Source organism: Petaurus breviceps, unplaced genomic scaffold, assembly GCF_028583685.1.
Source record: "Petaurus breviceps papuanus isolate PSGF00001 unplaced genomic scaffold, PetGlider_PUasm1.0 37, whole genome shotgun sequence".
NCBI lineage: Eukaryota > Metazoa > Chordata > Mammalia > Diprotodontia > Petauridae > Petaurus > Petaurus breviceps.
This window is the reverse complement of record NW_027186296.1, coordinates 18,916,922-18,931,246: the sequence shown is the minus strand read 5'-3', so window position 1 is coordinate 18,931,246 and position 14,325 is coordinate 18,916,922. Positions and strand designations below refer to the sequence as shown.

General features: G+C 36.6%; 1 long non-coding RNA gene across 1 annotated transcript; it reads right to left on the bottom strand.

The window, feature by feature from the left end:
* Positions 1-7,320: 7,320 nt before the first annotated feature.
* On the bottom strand, positions 7,321-8,535 carry LOC138168490 (uncharacterized). Its single transcript, XR_011170114.1, has 2 exons — positions 8,231-8,535; positions 7,321-7,834 (listed from the first exon to the last, which is right to left on the bottom strand). It is a non-coding gene; the product is annotated as an uncharacterized lncRNA (long non-coding RNA).
* Between the last annotated feature and the right edge of the window lie 5,790 nt (positions 8,536-14,325).

The window sequence follows — 14,325 nt, the reverse complement described above, 5'->3', positions numbered from 1 at the left end:
CAGTATGAGAATAATGAAGGTTATATAAATGTATATATATGTATGCATGCATATATATATCTATATAGGAGGGTATATGGGCATATGAATACACATGTGAGTGTGTGTATATATGTGTACAGGTATACATAGATAGAGGTCACAGGACCAATTGAATAGGAAGGGATAATACTTAAAAGGTAAAATTGAGAGGTGAGAGAGGAATATGATGAGAGGAGGTGGGGAGAGACAGAATGGGGTAAATTATCTCATATAGAAGAGGCAAGGGAAAACTGTTACAATGTAGGGGAAGAGCAGGAAGGCAAAAGGGAATGGGTCAACCTTATTCTCATTGAATTCGGCTTAGGGAGGGAATGACATACACAATAAATAGGGTATCCCACCCTACAGGAGAGTAGGGGGGAAGGGGATGAGAGGGGGGATGATAGAGGGGAGGGCAGGTTGGGGGGGAGGGAAGTTGGAAGCACACACTTTTGAAAAGGGACAGGGTCAAAGTAGAGAATAGAACAAGTGGGGGGCGGGATAGGATGGAGGGAAATATAGTCAATCTTTCACAATATATCCACTATGGAAATTTTTTGTGTAGGTACACATGTACAACCTATATTGAATTGTTTATCTTCCCAGTAAGGGTTGGGAACAAGGGAGGAAGGGAAAGAATCTGGAATTCAAAGTTTTGAAATCAAATGTTTAAAAAAAAAATATATATATATATATATAATTATTATTTTACATGCAACTGGGAAATAAGATATACAGGCAGTGGGGTATAGAGATCCATTTTGCCCTACTGGAAAGTTGGAGGGGAAATGGGGGAGGATATAGGAGAGAGCAGGTTGGGGGAGGGGATATACAGTGGGATTGCTGTTTTGAGGTCGTGGGTAGGGGAAATATGGGGAGAAAATTTGTAACTCAAAATCGTGTGGAAATGAATGATGTAAACTAAAAATATACATAAAATTTAATTTAATATTAAAAAAAGAATCAGAAAACACACAAAAAAAGAAAAGATGGACTATTTTAGGGAAAATTTTATGGCCATTAAATGAACTTTGCTATTTTCCAAAAGCAATCCAGCTTGCTCTCCTCATTCTATTCAATTTTTGGTCAAGCTCATTGTACATTTGCAAAGTCTGTCTTTTAGATATACCGATATATGTCACTATAGTTCTATCTCTTTGTTTCTGTGTCTCAATTTTTTTTGGGGGGTGAGAAATTTTATCTTTAATTTATCTGTTGCCTCTATATTTTACATACATGCAAAACAGAATTTGAAACTATTCAAGCTTAAAACTGCACAAAGACTTTTGGTACACCTTATAGACCTACATATATGCATATGTACATATATACATACATATGTATTTAGACACACAAATAGGTTGTCCATTCAACTGTGTAGCATAGTCTAAACAATAGACATTCCTGATACAGTTAGTTTTCCAGTGTAATTAGTTATTCCAAACTCTTTTGAGGGATTATTGATACAATTTAGAAGGCTTTGCAGTTTTCTGGGGTTTGATATAAATTATTACAATAAAGAAATAGGATCATCTGGAGGGTGATCCCTATGCAAGGAGTCCTTATAAGGAGTCCTCTTAGACTCTGTGTTGGATCTTCCCCATGACAGTGGAAGACATGTTTGATAAGATGATGAATCGCAGTTTCATACCTTGCTAACCAGAGTTTTATTGAAAACAATTCTCTCATTATATCATTCAAGGAATATTGTATAATCTTGATATGTGCATGTGAACGAAACACTTTGTTGCTAGAGAGCTTTTAATGAGGCAGTTTGCTCTTCAAAATTAATTATATTAAAAAAAATAACCAACAACGACAATGGAATCTTGCATTCTCTACATCTTCTAGTCAATTGAGTAATATAAAAAAAAGTTTGTTGTGGAATTACTTTAAAAAGCCTGCCTATTTCCCTTTTAAAACCCTCATCAAGGAAGACCTTGATCAAAGTCTCATAAAAGTTTTATACAGATAGGAATGTAGTTAGGTTCTCTCAGTCTCTTTGTTGTTGTTGTAATAATGAAGTCTGGAATTTTTTTTCAATGTTTTTGGTGTTCTCTCTTCTTTTTAAGAGTGTTTGAGAATTCATCTTTCAGCACCCTTAAAATTGTGCTACCTCCAGTACAGATCTCTTCTCTTATGTAATGGTCTAGTACAGTTGCTTTTTCCTACTTTGTTTCCTTCAGTACTATTTCTACTTCCTCATGAAGTACATCTCAGTCTGGATTTGTACAGTTCAAATGTTGTAGCACCATGGTTCTTGAAGGTGAAAAGAATTTGTTAAACCAATCATATGGATATTTCCTAGCTTTCATCTGTTTGTTGACTTCCTTCCAATTCCATCCTTAAATGCCCATGGGATGACATTGTTCAGTCAGGTGTCCCATCAGACATTCTTTAAACTTCCTTTTCCTCCTCTTGCTTCTCATTCTATTGCTGCTTAAAATAATCTACTTAATATTTTACAAATGAGTTTATATTCCAAACCAACATTTTTTGGCCACCATATCTCTTTTCTTGACAAATTGATCAAGGTTTTGGGACTAGGGTGGTTTTTAGATTGTTTTGTTCTTCTTGTTATAGCAATTCATTTACAATGGTTAAACTTGTGAATAAAATGGTTGTAATTCACATTGATGTTCTTTTTTCCCATTAATTTCCCACATTTAGGCATCAACACTTATTTAAACAGATCATTTGAGGGTTTTTGGTTTGTTTTTAAATGTGCCATAGGATATACCCCAAAGAATTTAAAGAAAGAGGAAAAGGACATGTATGTACTAAGGGGATGCCTGCCTATTATAGAACGGCTAAACAAATTATGACATATGAAGGTAATGGAATATTATTGAGCCCAAGAAATGGACAAATGGATAGTTTCAGAGGGTACTGGGAAAACCTGTATTATAATAATAATTGTTGTTCAGTAATTTTTTTAGTTATGTTTGACTCTTTGTGCCTCTATTTGGGGTTTTCTTGGCAAAGACACTGAAGTACTTTGCCATTTCCTTCTCCAGCTTATTTTTTAGATGAGGAACTGAGGCAAACAGAGTTAAGTGCTTGCTCAGAATGATAGAGTTCATAAGTGTCTGAAGATAGATTGAACTCAGGAACATGAGTCTTCCAACTTCAGGCCTGCTGCTTTATCCACTGCACCACCTAGCTGCCCCAGTAGTAACAACAGGTAGCATTTATATAGCCTTTTAAGATTTTTAAAGTGTTTTATGTGTATAATCTCATTTGATGTTCGCAACAAACCTGTGAGGTAGGTGCCATTATTATCCCCATTTTACATATGATGAAACTGGGGCTAAGAGAAGTAAGTTAGATGACTTGTCTATAGTCACACAGCTAGTAAATATTCAAAGCCAGAATCTGAACTCAGGTCTTCCAATGTATCTACTGAACCACCTAGCTGCCCCTGAATGATATGATAAGGGAAATGAGCAGAACCAAAAGAACAATTTATGCAATGACAATAACATTACAAAGAAAGAATAACTCTGAAAGGCTTTAGAGCTCTGGTCAATTCAATGACAAACTATGTTTCCAAAGGACAGAAAATGATAATGCAGTACTCATCTTTGCAGAAGGGTGATGGACTCAAAATGTAGAATGAGAAATAATTTTTGGATATGACCAATAAGGAATGTTGCTTCATTTGACAATACATATCTTGTTATGTATATTTGTTTGACTATGCAAATTTGTTTTTCTTCTGCATTTAATGGGAGAAATGTGGCAAGGAAAGAAAATAAATGTTTTTTTTTAATGAAAAAACAGGTAAAGAAGTTATGGCATATTTTCACATTTTTATTTTTCTAGTTTTATATTAATTTTGGTCTTTGATTAAAAAATACATTTTTAAGCAATTTTCATTTTAAATTTTGAGTTCCAAATTTTCTCCCTCCCTCCCACCCCTCTCTGACCCACTGAGAAAGCAAGTAAAATTATGTCAATTTTAAGTATGAAATCATACAAAACATATTTCCATATTAGCCAAATGACAAAAAAAGAAAAAAAAAGCCAAGCAAGAAAATTATACTTCAATTTTCACTCAGAGTTCATCAGTTCCCTCTCTGGAGGTGGATAGGATTTTTTCATCATGAGTCATCATTGGGATTGTCTTGAATCATTACATTGATCAGAGTAGCCAAATCTTTCACAGCTGATCATCATTACAAAATTGCTGTTATTGTACATAATCTTACATTTCTTCTCTTTTCACTTTGCATCAGTTCATATAGGTTTCGTCATGGTTTTTTTTTTCTAAATCCATCCCCCACATAATTTCTTATAGCACAATAGTATTCCATCACAATCATATGCCACAACTTGTTCATCCATTCCCCAAATTGATGGGCATTCCATCAATTTCCATTTCTTTGCCACCACAAAATTAGTTGTTATAAATAATTTTGTCTGTAAAGGTCCTTTTCTTTTTCCTTTGATCTCTTTGGGATAAAGACCTAGTAGTGGTATTGCTGGGTCAAAGGGCATGCATGTTTTTGTCAGCCTTTGGGCATGGTTCCAAATTGTTCTCCAGAGTGACTGGACTAGTTCACCACTTCACCACAATTTATTAGTGTACCTATTTTCCTTTATCCTCTCCAGCATTTTTCATTCCTAATAGGTGTGAAATGGTACCTCAGAGTTGTTTTGATTTGCATTTCTCTAACTGATAGTGATATAGAGAATTTTAAAATATAACTATAGATAACTTTGATTTCCCCTTCTGAAAAATTCCTGTTCATATCCTTTGATCAATTATTATTTGGAGAATGGTGCTTATTTTTATAATTTTGACTCAGTTTCCTACATTTTTGAGAAATGAGGCCTTTATCAGAGAAACTTGCTATAAAATTTTTTTTTACTTCATTTTCTTGAGATAGTTCTTCTCCTCCCCCAGGTGAACAGAGTCCAATTTTAACATAAAGTTCAAAGTCATGAAACAAGTTGAAAAAATGGGCAAACAACAAAAAAAGAACTTGACCATAAAAAACTACTATAGTATCAGGGAAGACCAGAATATAAACTCAGAAGAAGATAATAATGTGAAAACATTATTGATTTTACTTCATTGTCTATGGTACCTTTTGGTAAAATGTAGTTTCACTGATAGTCTTTTTTAGTTAGGTCTATTTTTGTTTCTGCTTTGTCTGAGATCACAATTGCTTCCTCTGCTTTTTTTTTTTTTTTTACTTCAACTGAAGCATAATAGATTCTGCTCTGGTTTTTTATTTTAACTCTGTGTGTGTTTTTCTGTTCCAAATGTGTCTCTTGTAAACAATATATTGTTGGATTCTGGTTTCTAATTTATTCTTCTATCTACTTCTTTTTTATGAGTAAGCTCAACTCATTCACATTCACAGTTATGATTACTAAGTATATATTTCCCTCCATTCTATTTTCTTCTGTTTTCTTCCTGTACTTTCTTTTTATCCTGTCCTTCCTTAAAAATCAGCTTTACTTCTTACCACTGCCTCCCTTAATCTGTTCTACCTTTTATTACCAACCTTCTTTTCTCTTATCTTCTTCCCCTCCGACTTCCCTATTGGATAAAATAGATTTCTATGCTCATCTGAATGTGTGTGTATGTGTGTGTGTGTATTTATATATACATATATATTCTTCCTTCTTTGAACCAATTCTAATGAGAGTGAGGTTCAACCATTGACCACTACCCTTCCTTACATACCTCTTTTATGTGAGAAAATTTCCCCTGTTCTATCTCTCCCTTCCCCTTTCTCCCAGTGCATCCCTCTTTTTCACCCCCTTTTTTTTGTGGGGAATCATCACAGCATAATTGACTCACACCTATGCCCTCTGTCTATGTAGACTCCTTTTGACTGCCCTAATAATGATAAAGTTCTTAGGAGTTACATGTGTCATCTTCCCATATAGGAATGTTAAACAATATAATTTTATTCAATCCTTTATGATTACTCTTTCATGCTACCTTTCTATTCTTCTTGTGAGTCTTGTATTTGAATGTTATATTCTCCATTCAGCTCTGGTCTTTTTTAAAATCAGGAATACTTGTAAGTCCTCTATTTCATTATATATCCATTTCCCCCCCTAAAGGATCATACCCAGTTTTGCTAGAGAGGTTATTCTTGGTTCTGATTCTAGCTCCTTTGCCATCTGTAATATCATATCCCAAGCCCTCTGCTCCTTTAATGTGGTAGCTGTTAAATTTTGTGTGATCCTGAATGTGGCTCTGCAATATTCGAATTTTTTTTTCCTGGATGTTTGCAATATTTTATCTTTGACCTGAGTGCTCTGAAATTTGACTATGATATTCCTGGAGGTTTTCATTTTGGGATCTCTTTCAGGCAGTGATTGGTGAATTTCAATTTCAATTTTACACTCTCTAGATCTGTGATATTGGGGGCAGTTTTCCTCGATAATTTCTTGCAATATGATGTCTAGACTCTTTCTTTGATATGGCTTTTAGGGAGGTCAATAATTCTTAAATTTTCTCTCCTCAACCTATTTCCCAGGTCAGTTGTTTTTGGTAAGATATTTCACATTTTCTTCTATTTTTTCATTCTTTTGACTTCTTTTTTCTCAATGTATCATGGAGTCATTAGCTTCCACTTGCCTAATTCAAATTTTTAATGAATTATTTTTTTAGTGAGCTTTTGTACCTCTTTTTCCATTTGGCCAATTCTATTTTTTAAAGAAGTTCTCTTCTTCAGTGGATTTTGTGCCTCTTTTGCCATTAGGCCAATTCTATTTCTAAGGTTTTATTTCCTACAGTATTTTATTATGCCTCTTTTACCAAGTTGTTAATTCTCCTTTCATAATTTTCTTGCATTACTCTCATTTCTTTTCTCAATTTTTCCTCTACCATTCTTGTCTCTTTCTTTAATTCTTCTAGGAATTTTTGTTGACCTTGGGTCCAATTAGCATTTTTTTCTTTGAGGTTTTGCCTGTAGCTGTTTTCACATTATTATCTTCTTCTGAGTTAATATTCTGGTCTTCCCTGACACTATAGTAGTTTTTTATGGTCAAGTTCTTTTTTTGTTGTTTGCTCATTTTTTCAACTTATTTCATGACTTAGTTCTGGAGGGGTCTGCAAATTTTTGGTGCTTCCAAAGTGTTATGATCCGGGGAGAGGTGTGGCCACTTCTTTCCTGGTCTGTACTCTGGTATTACCTAGGAAAGCCCTTCTGCTCTTCTGTTATCACAAATGCTAGCACTCCTCTTGCCCTTGGAACTGTGACCAGGTCTGCAGCTTTCCTGCAGGCACAAATGCTAGTATTCCTCTGTAATGTAATACCAAGCAAAGGCAACTTCCCAGGTTCAAAATACCAGCATAGGTGCTCTCTATTTTATTTCAGTAACAAACCCAGAACAGAGAAGATCAAAACATGACATCATTCAAAATACAGCATTTACTAAGTGTGATTAAATCATCTCCAAGGCCTACCCCACCCCAGGACTTTCCAATCATTCAATCAATTACAAAGTCTCTGTTCCAAATACTTCTCCACCCCTAGGCTATACCTTAATTAAGTCCACCACAAAGCCCCTCTTCTCAAATGGAGATTAGTTTCCAAACATAAGTAAAATACATTCATTTGCTCAACCATAGAACACAAAAAGGTCAAAAGTTCCCCACCCCTGGATCACAATTGAATCTACCCCAGAGTTACATCAAGTTTAAACACAGCACTTAATACCCAAATGGAGGTCTTTTCTTCATCTTGACACGAGGCAAGTTCTCAGCAATCTTAGTTCCTGGAGAGACAAGGCTTAGCAAGGCCATAAGATACATTGCCAGTCCCTTCATGAATTTATCCTCTGTCTGTAGAACAGTCCTAGAACCCCTGAACACACCAGCAAAGCCCTCTCCCAGGATTTCTGCAAACATACAACAAGAAAATCCCTCTTCAGGGCTTCTGAACCAACAGAAAGGCTCCCAGACCCCTGCAACAACAGCACTGTCCTTCACCAGTGGACAGTATTCATTCTGTCTGCCGGACAGTCTCCAGACCCCTGCAACAACAGTACTGTCCCTCACCAGTGGACAGTATTCACTCTCAGTACTGTCCCTCACCAGTGGACAGTATTCACTCTCTGTCTGCAGGACAGTCTCAGGCCTTCTTAACCAAATGCCAGGTTCCAGGACTTCTTCAACAGGACAGTCTTTCACCAGTGGACAAATCTGGCAAAATAACATCAAAACAGACAGATAAAGTACCAGCAAAACAGCCATGTCTCCTCAGTCCTTGGCAGCTCAGGGGGCAGGTCTCAAAAGTCCAGGGCAATTCAAAGCGGCCACCAGCAATTCTCTTAGTCTCTCTCTCTCCACGAGGTGCTGCTTCCAAAAAGAACTTCCGCCTCTCTCTTGTCTCTCCAAATCTACGTCACCAGCTCCTCCCAGTCAGGACTTTCTTTTCACATCAAAAAGTCCATCCCACAGGTGGGATTAACAAGCTCTGGGTTTTAATACAATCAATTTGAAAACCAAGCCAATACAGGGGAATCTTTAATTGCCATTACTATCACATCCTCTCTGCCTTGGAACTGTGACCCATAACTGCTTATGGACAATAGAGTTGCCAATCAGTACCAGCTGCATCTAGTGCCAGAAATGGGTATTGTGTAATCTCTTTTTGACCAGTTGTCCAATCCCCTTATCATTTCTGGGCTGAGAGCTCCCAAAGCTGCTGTTACCACAGCAGGTGCTACTGCTGCTGCTGCTTCACTCTAGACTGGCTCCCACCCCAGTATCCTTCTGCTGCCTTCCTACGTTGTCTTCAGGCTGAAAAAATGTCTCACTGAACTTTAGCTGGTTCTACTGCTCCAAAATTGATTTGAGGAGTTATTTTAAAGTTGTTTGGAGGAGAATATTGGGAGAGTTCATCTGGGTTGCTGCCTGCAATCCATCATCTTTGTTCTACCTTTCTGGTATTTGTTCTAAAAATTTAGTGGCTTGATTATACACAGATTGCTGATTCAGGAAAGTCTCACATCAGTAAAAAGTTATTTCTTGTCTATTAAAATGTAATTAATTCTGTTTTTTTAGTGATGAACAGGGCCTCCCCATTCTTTCCTTTCTTTTCTTTTTTCTTTTTTTTTTTTTTTTTTTTTTTTTTGGGGGGGGAAGTCCGGGAAATTGGGGTAAATTGATTTGGCCAAGGTCATATGGTTAGTAAAAGTTTAAGTGTTCGAGGGTTGAATTGAAACAAGTTCCCCCTACTCCCGGGGTGGCACCACCCCAGAACCTCCCCCCCCCCCCATTCTTTTCTTGAAGAAAATATTTTTGATGTATAGGCGTGAGGCTTCTGTGTAATTTATGTGTCATTGGTCTCTCTAATTCTTAAGTCTTAAACTATGTTTTATTCCTAACCTATATTTCCCCCTGCAATCCTTACCTATGCATACCTTTGTATTGAAGTCAAAGTATCTAAGACTATGTTGATTTCACTTGAAGGAACTTCCTGAGAGGTTTTTTTTTTTTTGGTGGGGGAGGAGAAAATTTTTCTCTATCTTTTCAAACCCTACAGTTAGAAAACTGGCATTTATTAAGCACCTACTATGTGGCAGGCATTATGTCACAGATGTTGGTACATAAGCTTCAATTATTTGTTTTGTGGTCTTTTTGCAAATATTTAGCAATGCGCATTGTAATATGAGATAACCCTAGTGTTCCAAATGAAATGATGTTTCTTGATGCCTCTGGCGGCATAATAAGTCCAGCTCTACCAACTCCTTTATTTACTTCTCCAAGGAAAACCTATGGGCTATCCTTCAATTTAAGTGCAACTTCCTTTTGTCTTCTGACATTGCCCGCAGTGAGAATGTCAATGATATGATTCAGTTTTTACAACAGTATTCTCACTCATTGGTCATTGGATGAGAATATCATATTAAAAGTAACAACAGCTATAGTAATGATCATAAACAGATTTAAAAGTGTGTGATTTTTAAAAAAAATAAGTTTTTATCGATGTCCTCTGTTTCTTACTATTTTTTTTGGAGAGAAAAAAGTTATCACAACTAACTGATACATTGAAAAAGTCTGAAAGTATGTTTAGTGTGTAATGCCCGTGGACCTCCCACCTTTATAAAAGGGAGGGATGAGGGTATCTTCTCATTTCTTTATTTGAGTCAAACTTGATATTTATAATTTTGTTACATTCACTTTTGGTTGTTTTGGGGTGTGGTTGTTATTTCCATTTCCATTGTAGTTGTGGTATATAATTGTTTTCTTGGCTCTGCTTACTTTGATCTGCATCAGGTTTTATAGATCTTTCCATATTTCTCAGTAGTCACTACATTCATCATTTCTTTCAGTAAATTAGTATTCCACTACATTCATGTACCACAATTCATTTAGTCATTCCCCAATTGATAGGCATCTCTTCTGTTTCTAATTCTTGGCTGTTACAAAAAGTGCTACAACAAATATTTTGGTGTATAGTGGGGAATTTTTTTTTTTTTATCAATAGCTTCCTTGAAGTATAAGCTCAGTCATGGAGTCAATGGTTCAAAGGGCATAATTCCAAATTGTTTTCCAAAATGATTGTACCATTTCACAGCTCTACCAACAATGTATTAGTATGCTTATCATTCCATGATCCTTCCAACACTGACTATTGTCACTTTTTGTTAACTGTGTGATTCCTAATCTACCTCCCATTTCCACCACTGTGTCACAGGCACTACAGATGACTGAAGACTATTCTGTAATTTTCTTTTTTTCTGTGGGTTGCCATGGGCCAAGAATTCACCAACTAATGGTGAGCCATTCTGTACATGGCTAGGCTTGTCCTTGAAAAGCAGATGTAGTCCTGCTGCCCAGACTGTTCTTGAAGTCTCTCCAACATGGTAGAAACTGCCAGAGCTTGTTCTTCATTGGCATAGCCTCGAAGAATCCAGGGTTATCTCCATGCCACAATGAAGCTGTAGAGTAGACCTTTGTGAAGGTGATGCAGACCATAAAGTACTATAAAAATGTCACAATTATTATTCCTTACTTCCAATGCATCCCATCCATCATTCCAATAGCAGCCACACTGATATTCCTAAAACACAACTCTGAACTTATCACTCAGCTCAAAAAACTTTCAGTGGCTTCCCAGCCTGACATTTAAAGCCCTTTACAATATGACCCTTACTTGCTCTTATAGTCTTATTTCATATTTCTCTCCCTCCCTTTCTTCTCCTATTGCTGCCCATATACTCTCTGTTCCAATCAAACATGTACCAAATATTTCTCATGCAAAATATTCCATATCCTTTTTCTGGGTTTTTAAACAAATGGTTCCTCATGTCTACAATGGACTCCTCCCTTGCCTCTGCCTTTTACCTAGGCATCCAAGTGGCACAGTTAATAGAGTGCTGGACTTGGAGTCAGGAAATCCTGAATTCAAACTTGGCCTCAGACACTTCCTAGCTCTGTGACCTTGGGCAAGTTGATTAATCTTGGTTTGTCTCAGTTTCCTCATTTGAAAAATGAGAATAATAATAGCATTTGCCTCATGATGTTGTAAGGATCAAATGAGATAACATTTGTGAAGTGTCTAGCATATAACACTACAATGCTGTGTAAATAAGCCACTATTACTATTGTTATGATACCTGCTTCCTTCCAAACAAAGTGCAGGAGTCACCTCTGGGGGTCTTCCTTCATCCCATCTTGCTATAATCATTAATATTCTTATCTTCTTTAAGTTACTAGTATATCTTTGTACATACTTTTCTGTTTACTTATTTATATGTGTGTTATATACCTCTCCTCAATAGAAAAGAAAGGGTTTGAAGGCAGGAATTTTTCCATTTTTGTTTTTTTTCTGCAGAACCTTCCCTGATGCCTTGAATATTGCGGTTGAGTCATTTCAGATGTGTCCAATTCTTTGTGACTCCATTTGGGGTTTTCTTGGTAAAGACACTGGAGTGGTTTGCTATGAGCTCCAGCTTCTGTTTTAAAATGAAAGTCTAGTTCATTTTACAGGTGAGAAGAATGAGGCAAGAATGAGGCAAAGAGATTTGCCCAAGGTCACGCAGCTAGTAACAGACTGAGGCCAGATTTCAATTCAGGAAGATGAATCTTACTGATTATGCCTTTTCCTATCTTCCACTATCATTTATAGTTTTGATACCTATTCATCCAACTGTCTACTCCATTTTCATAAATTGATATTTAGCTCATTGATACCTGACAAAATGGAAGCCCATCTGAAAATTATGGAGAATTTTATCCTCTTAGGTCTAGAAGAGAACTTAGAGGTAATATAGTTCAAATTCCTCCTTTCGAAGATAAAAAAGAGATGTTCAGTGCACATGCCACTTGGCTGTATACAGTATTGTTAACAGGGCTAGAATTACAGCCTCTGTCTGCTGACTCTCCTTCCCTTTACTCCCACTAAAGCTAAATTAAGATGGGACTGATAACTGAACCTATCCTCCAGAACCCTGAGTTCTATTTCTGTGATGTTTCTCACACTTTTTCTTTCTTGCTAGGCCCATGGCCACCACTTCAATTTAGGCCCTGTCGTTTCAAGAGGCTACCACAGAATCCTCTCTGGTATTTTCCCCACCTCCTGGAATAGGTTCCTGTTTGAGCCAAGGAAAGCTTCTCGTGGCAAGAACCATGTTAAAGAAAGATTAATCTGTCCTCAATTTCCCTTCTCCAGGTCGCTAAAGATTCTGAGCATTGTCCCAAGCCATTTGATGGGTCACATTTTGATTTTCATTACAATTATACTGGCACATGGATAGAAGCAATCATTCAAAATGTCCTGAGGTATCTGATTTAATGTCTGTTTGTTTTTTCAATATCCTATCTAAATTCTGATTCATTATAATTAACAACATCCTGAATTTCCTGGTTTGTTCTTGTATGCAAAATCTCGATCAATATTCTTTTCCTTAATTTCATTCTGCATATTGCCTTCAGCTTAATCTTTCAAAAGCAGAGTTCTTTTTCAGTCACTCCCTTCCTCATAAATTCTAAGTGCTCCATTGCCTTTGGAAGGAGGTCAAAAATCTTTAGCTTGGCATTCAAGGTTCTTCACAATCTGGCCCTAATTTGTCCTCCCAGACTTCTCCCCTATTATTCATCAAAACAATTTTGTGCTCCAGCCCATCTGGCTATTGTAATATATAATTGCAATGTGTTCTCTTATGCAATGTCCTTATATTGTGCCCCTTCCCCAACATTTGCCCATTCTTCAAAGTCCTGCTTAGATTCCAACTCCCTAATGATATGTTCCCAGATCACTTTTCTCTTGTAGGAAGGAAACAAGCATTTATTAGGAACCTACCAAGTGCAAGCACTTTACAAATATTATCTTATTTGATTCTTACAATCCTGAGACAATTGAGGAGAATGAGGTAGACAGATGGCACTGTGGGTAGAGCACTGGGCTTGGAATCAGGAAGATTCTTCTTCATGAGTTCAAATCTGGCCTCAGACACTTACTAGCTGTGTGACTCTGGGCAAGTCACTTAACCCAGTTTGTGCCAGTTCCTCATCTGTAAAATGAGTTGGAAAAAGAAATGACAAACCACTCTAGTATCTTTGCCAAGAAAACCCTAAATGGGGTCACAAAGATTTGGACACGATTGAAAAATGAACAATATCACCAAGAGGCAGATAGAAGTTAAATGACTTGCCCAGGGTCACACAGTTAATAAGTGTCTTGAACTCAGGTCTTGACTCCAAATCTAGTACACTAACCAGTGCACCACTTAGCTTGCCTATACAGCACATGCTATATAGCAGGGGTTTTTAACCTCAGGTGCATGAACTTATTTAAAAAATATCTTGATAACTGTAATTTAATATAATTTGTTTCCTTTGTATTCCTATATGTTTTATTTTGTACGTTTAAAAACACTATGCTGAGAAGGGGTCTATAGACTTCACCAGACTGCCATAGGGGTCAATGACATCAAAAAAGCTAGGAACTCCTGCCCTGTATCATGTAGTTTCTACCACTTAGCATTTATTCTTTATATGGTAGATATTTGTAGGCAGCTCTTTATATGACTAGATTGAATGTTTCTTGAGGGCAGGGATCACACCTTGTCCAACTTTTTATATACTGAATACTTCCCAGTACATTTGTTCTTATTAGGTGCTCGATTAATATTTCCATAGTAAATGTTGAAAGTTATAACCACATAGAAGTAACCATCTCCAATATCATAAAAGAATACAACATAAATTTAAATAGTTATTATACATTTCCCCAAAGTTGGCATTTCAAAAGGATGGATTTATGAATAGCTATGTTATGACCATATCTCTCTCTCTCTCTCTCTCTCTCTCTCTCTCTCTCTCTC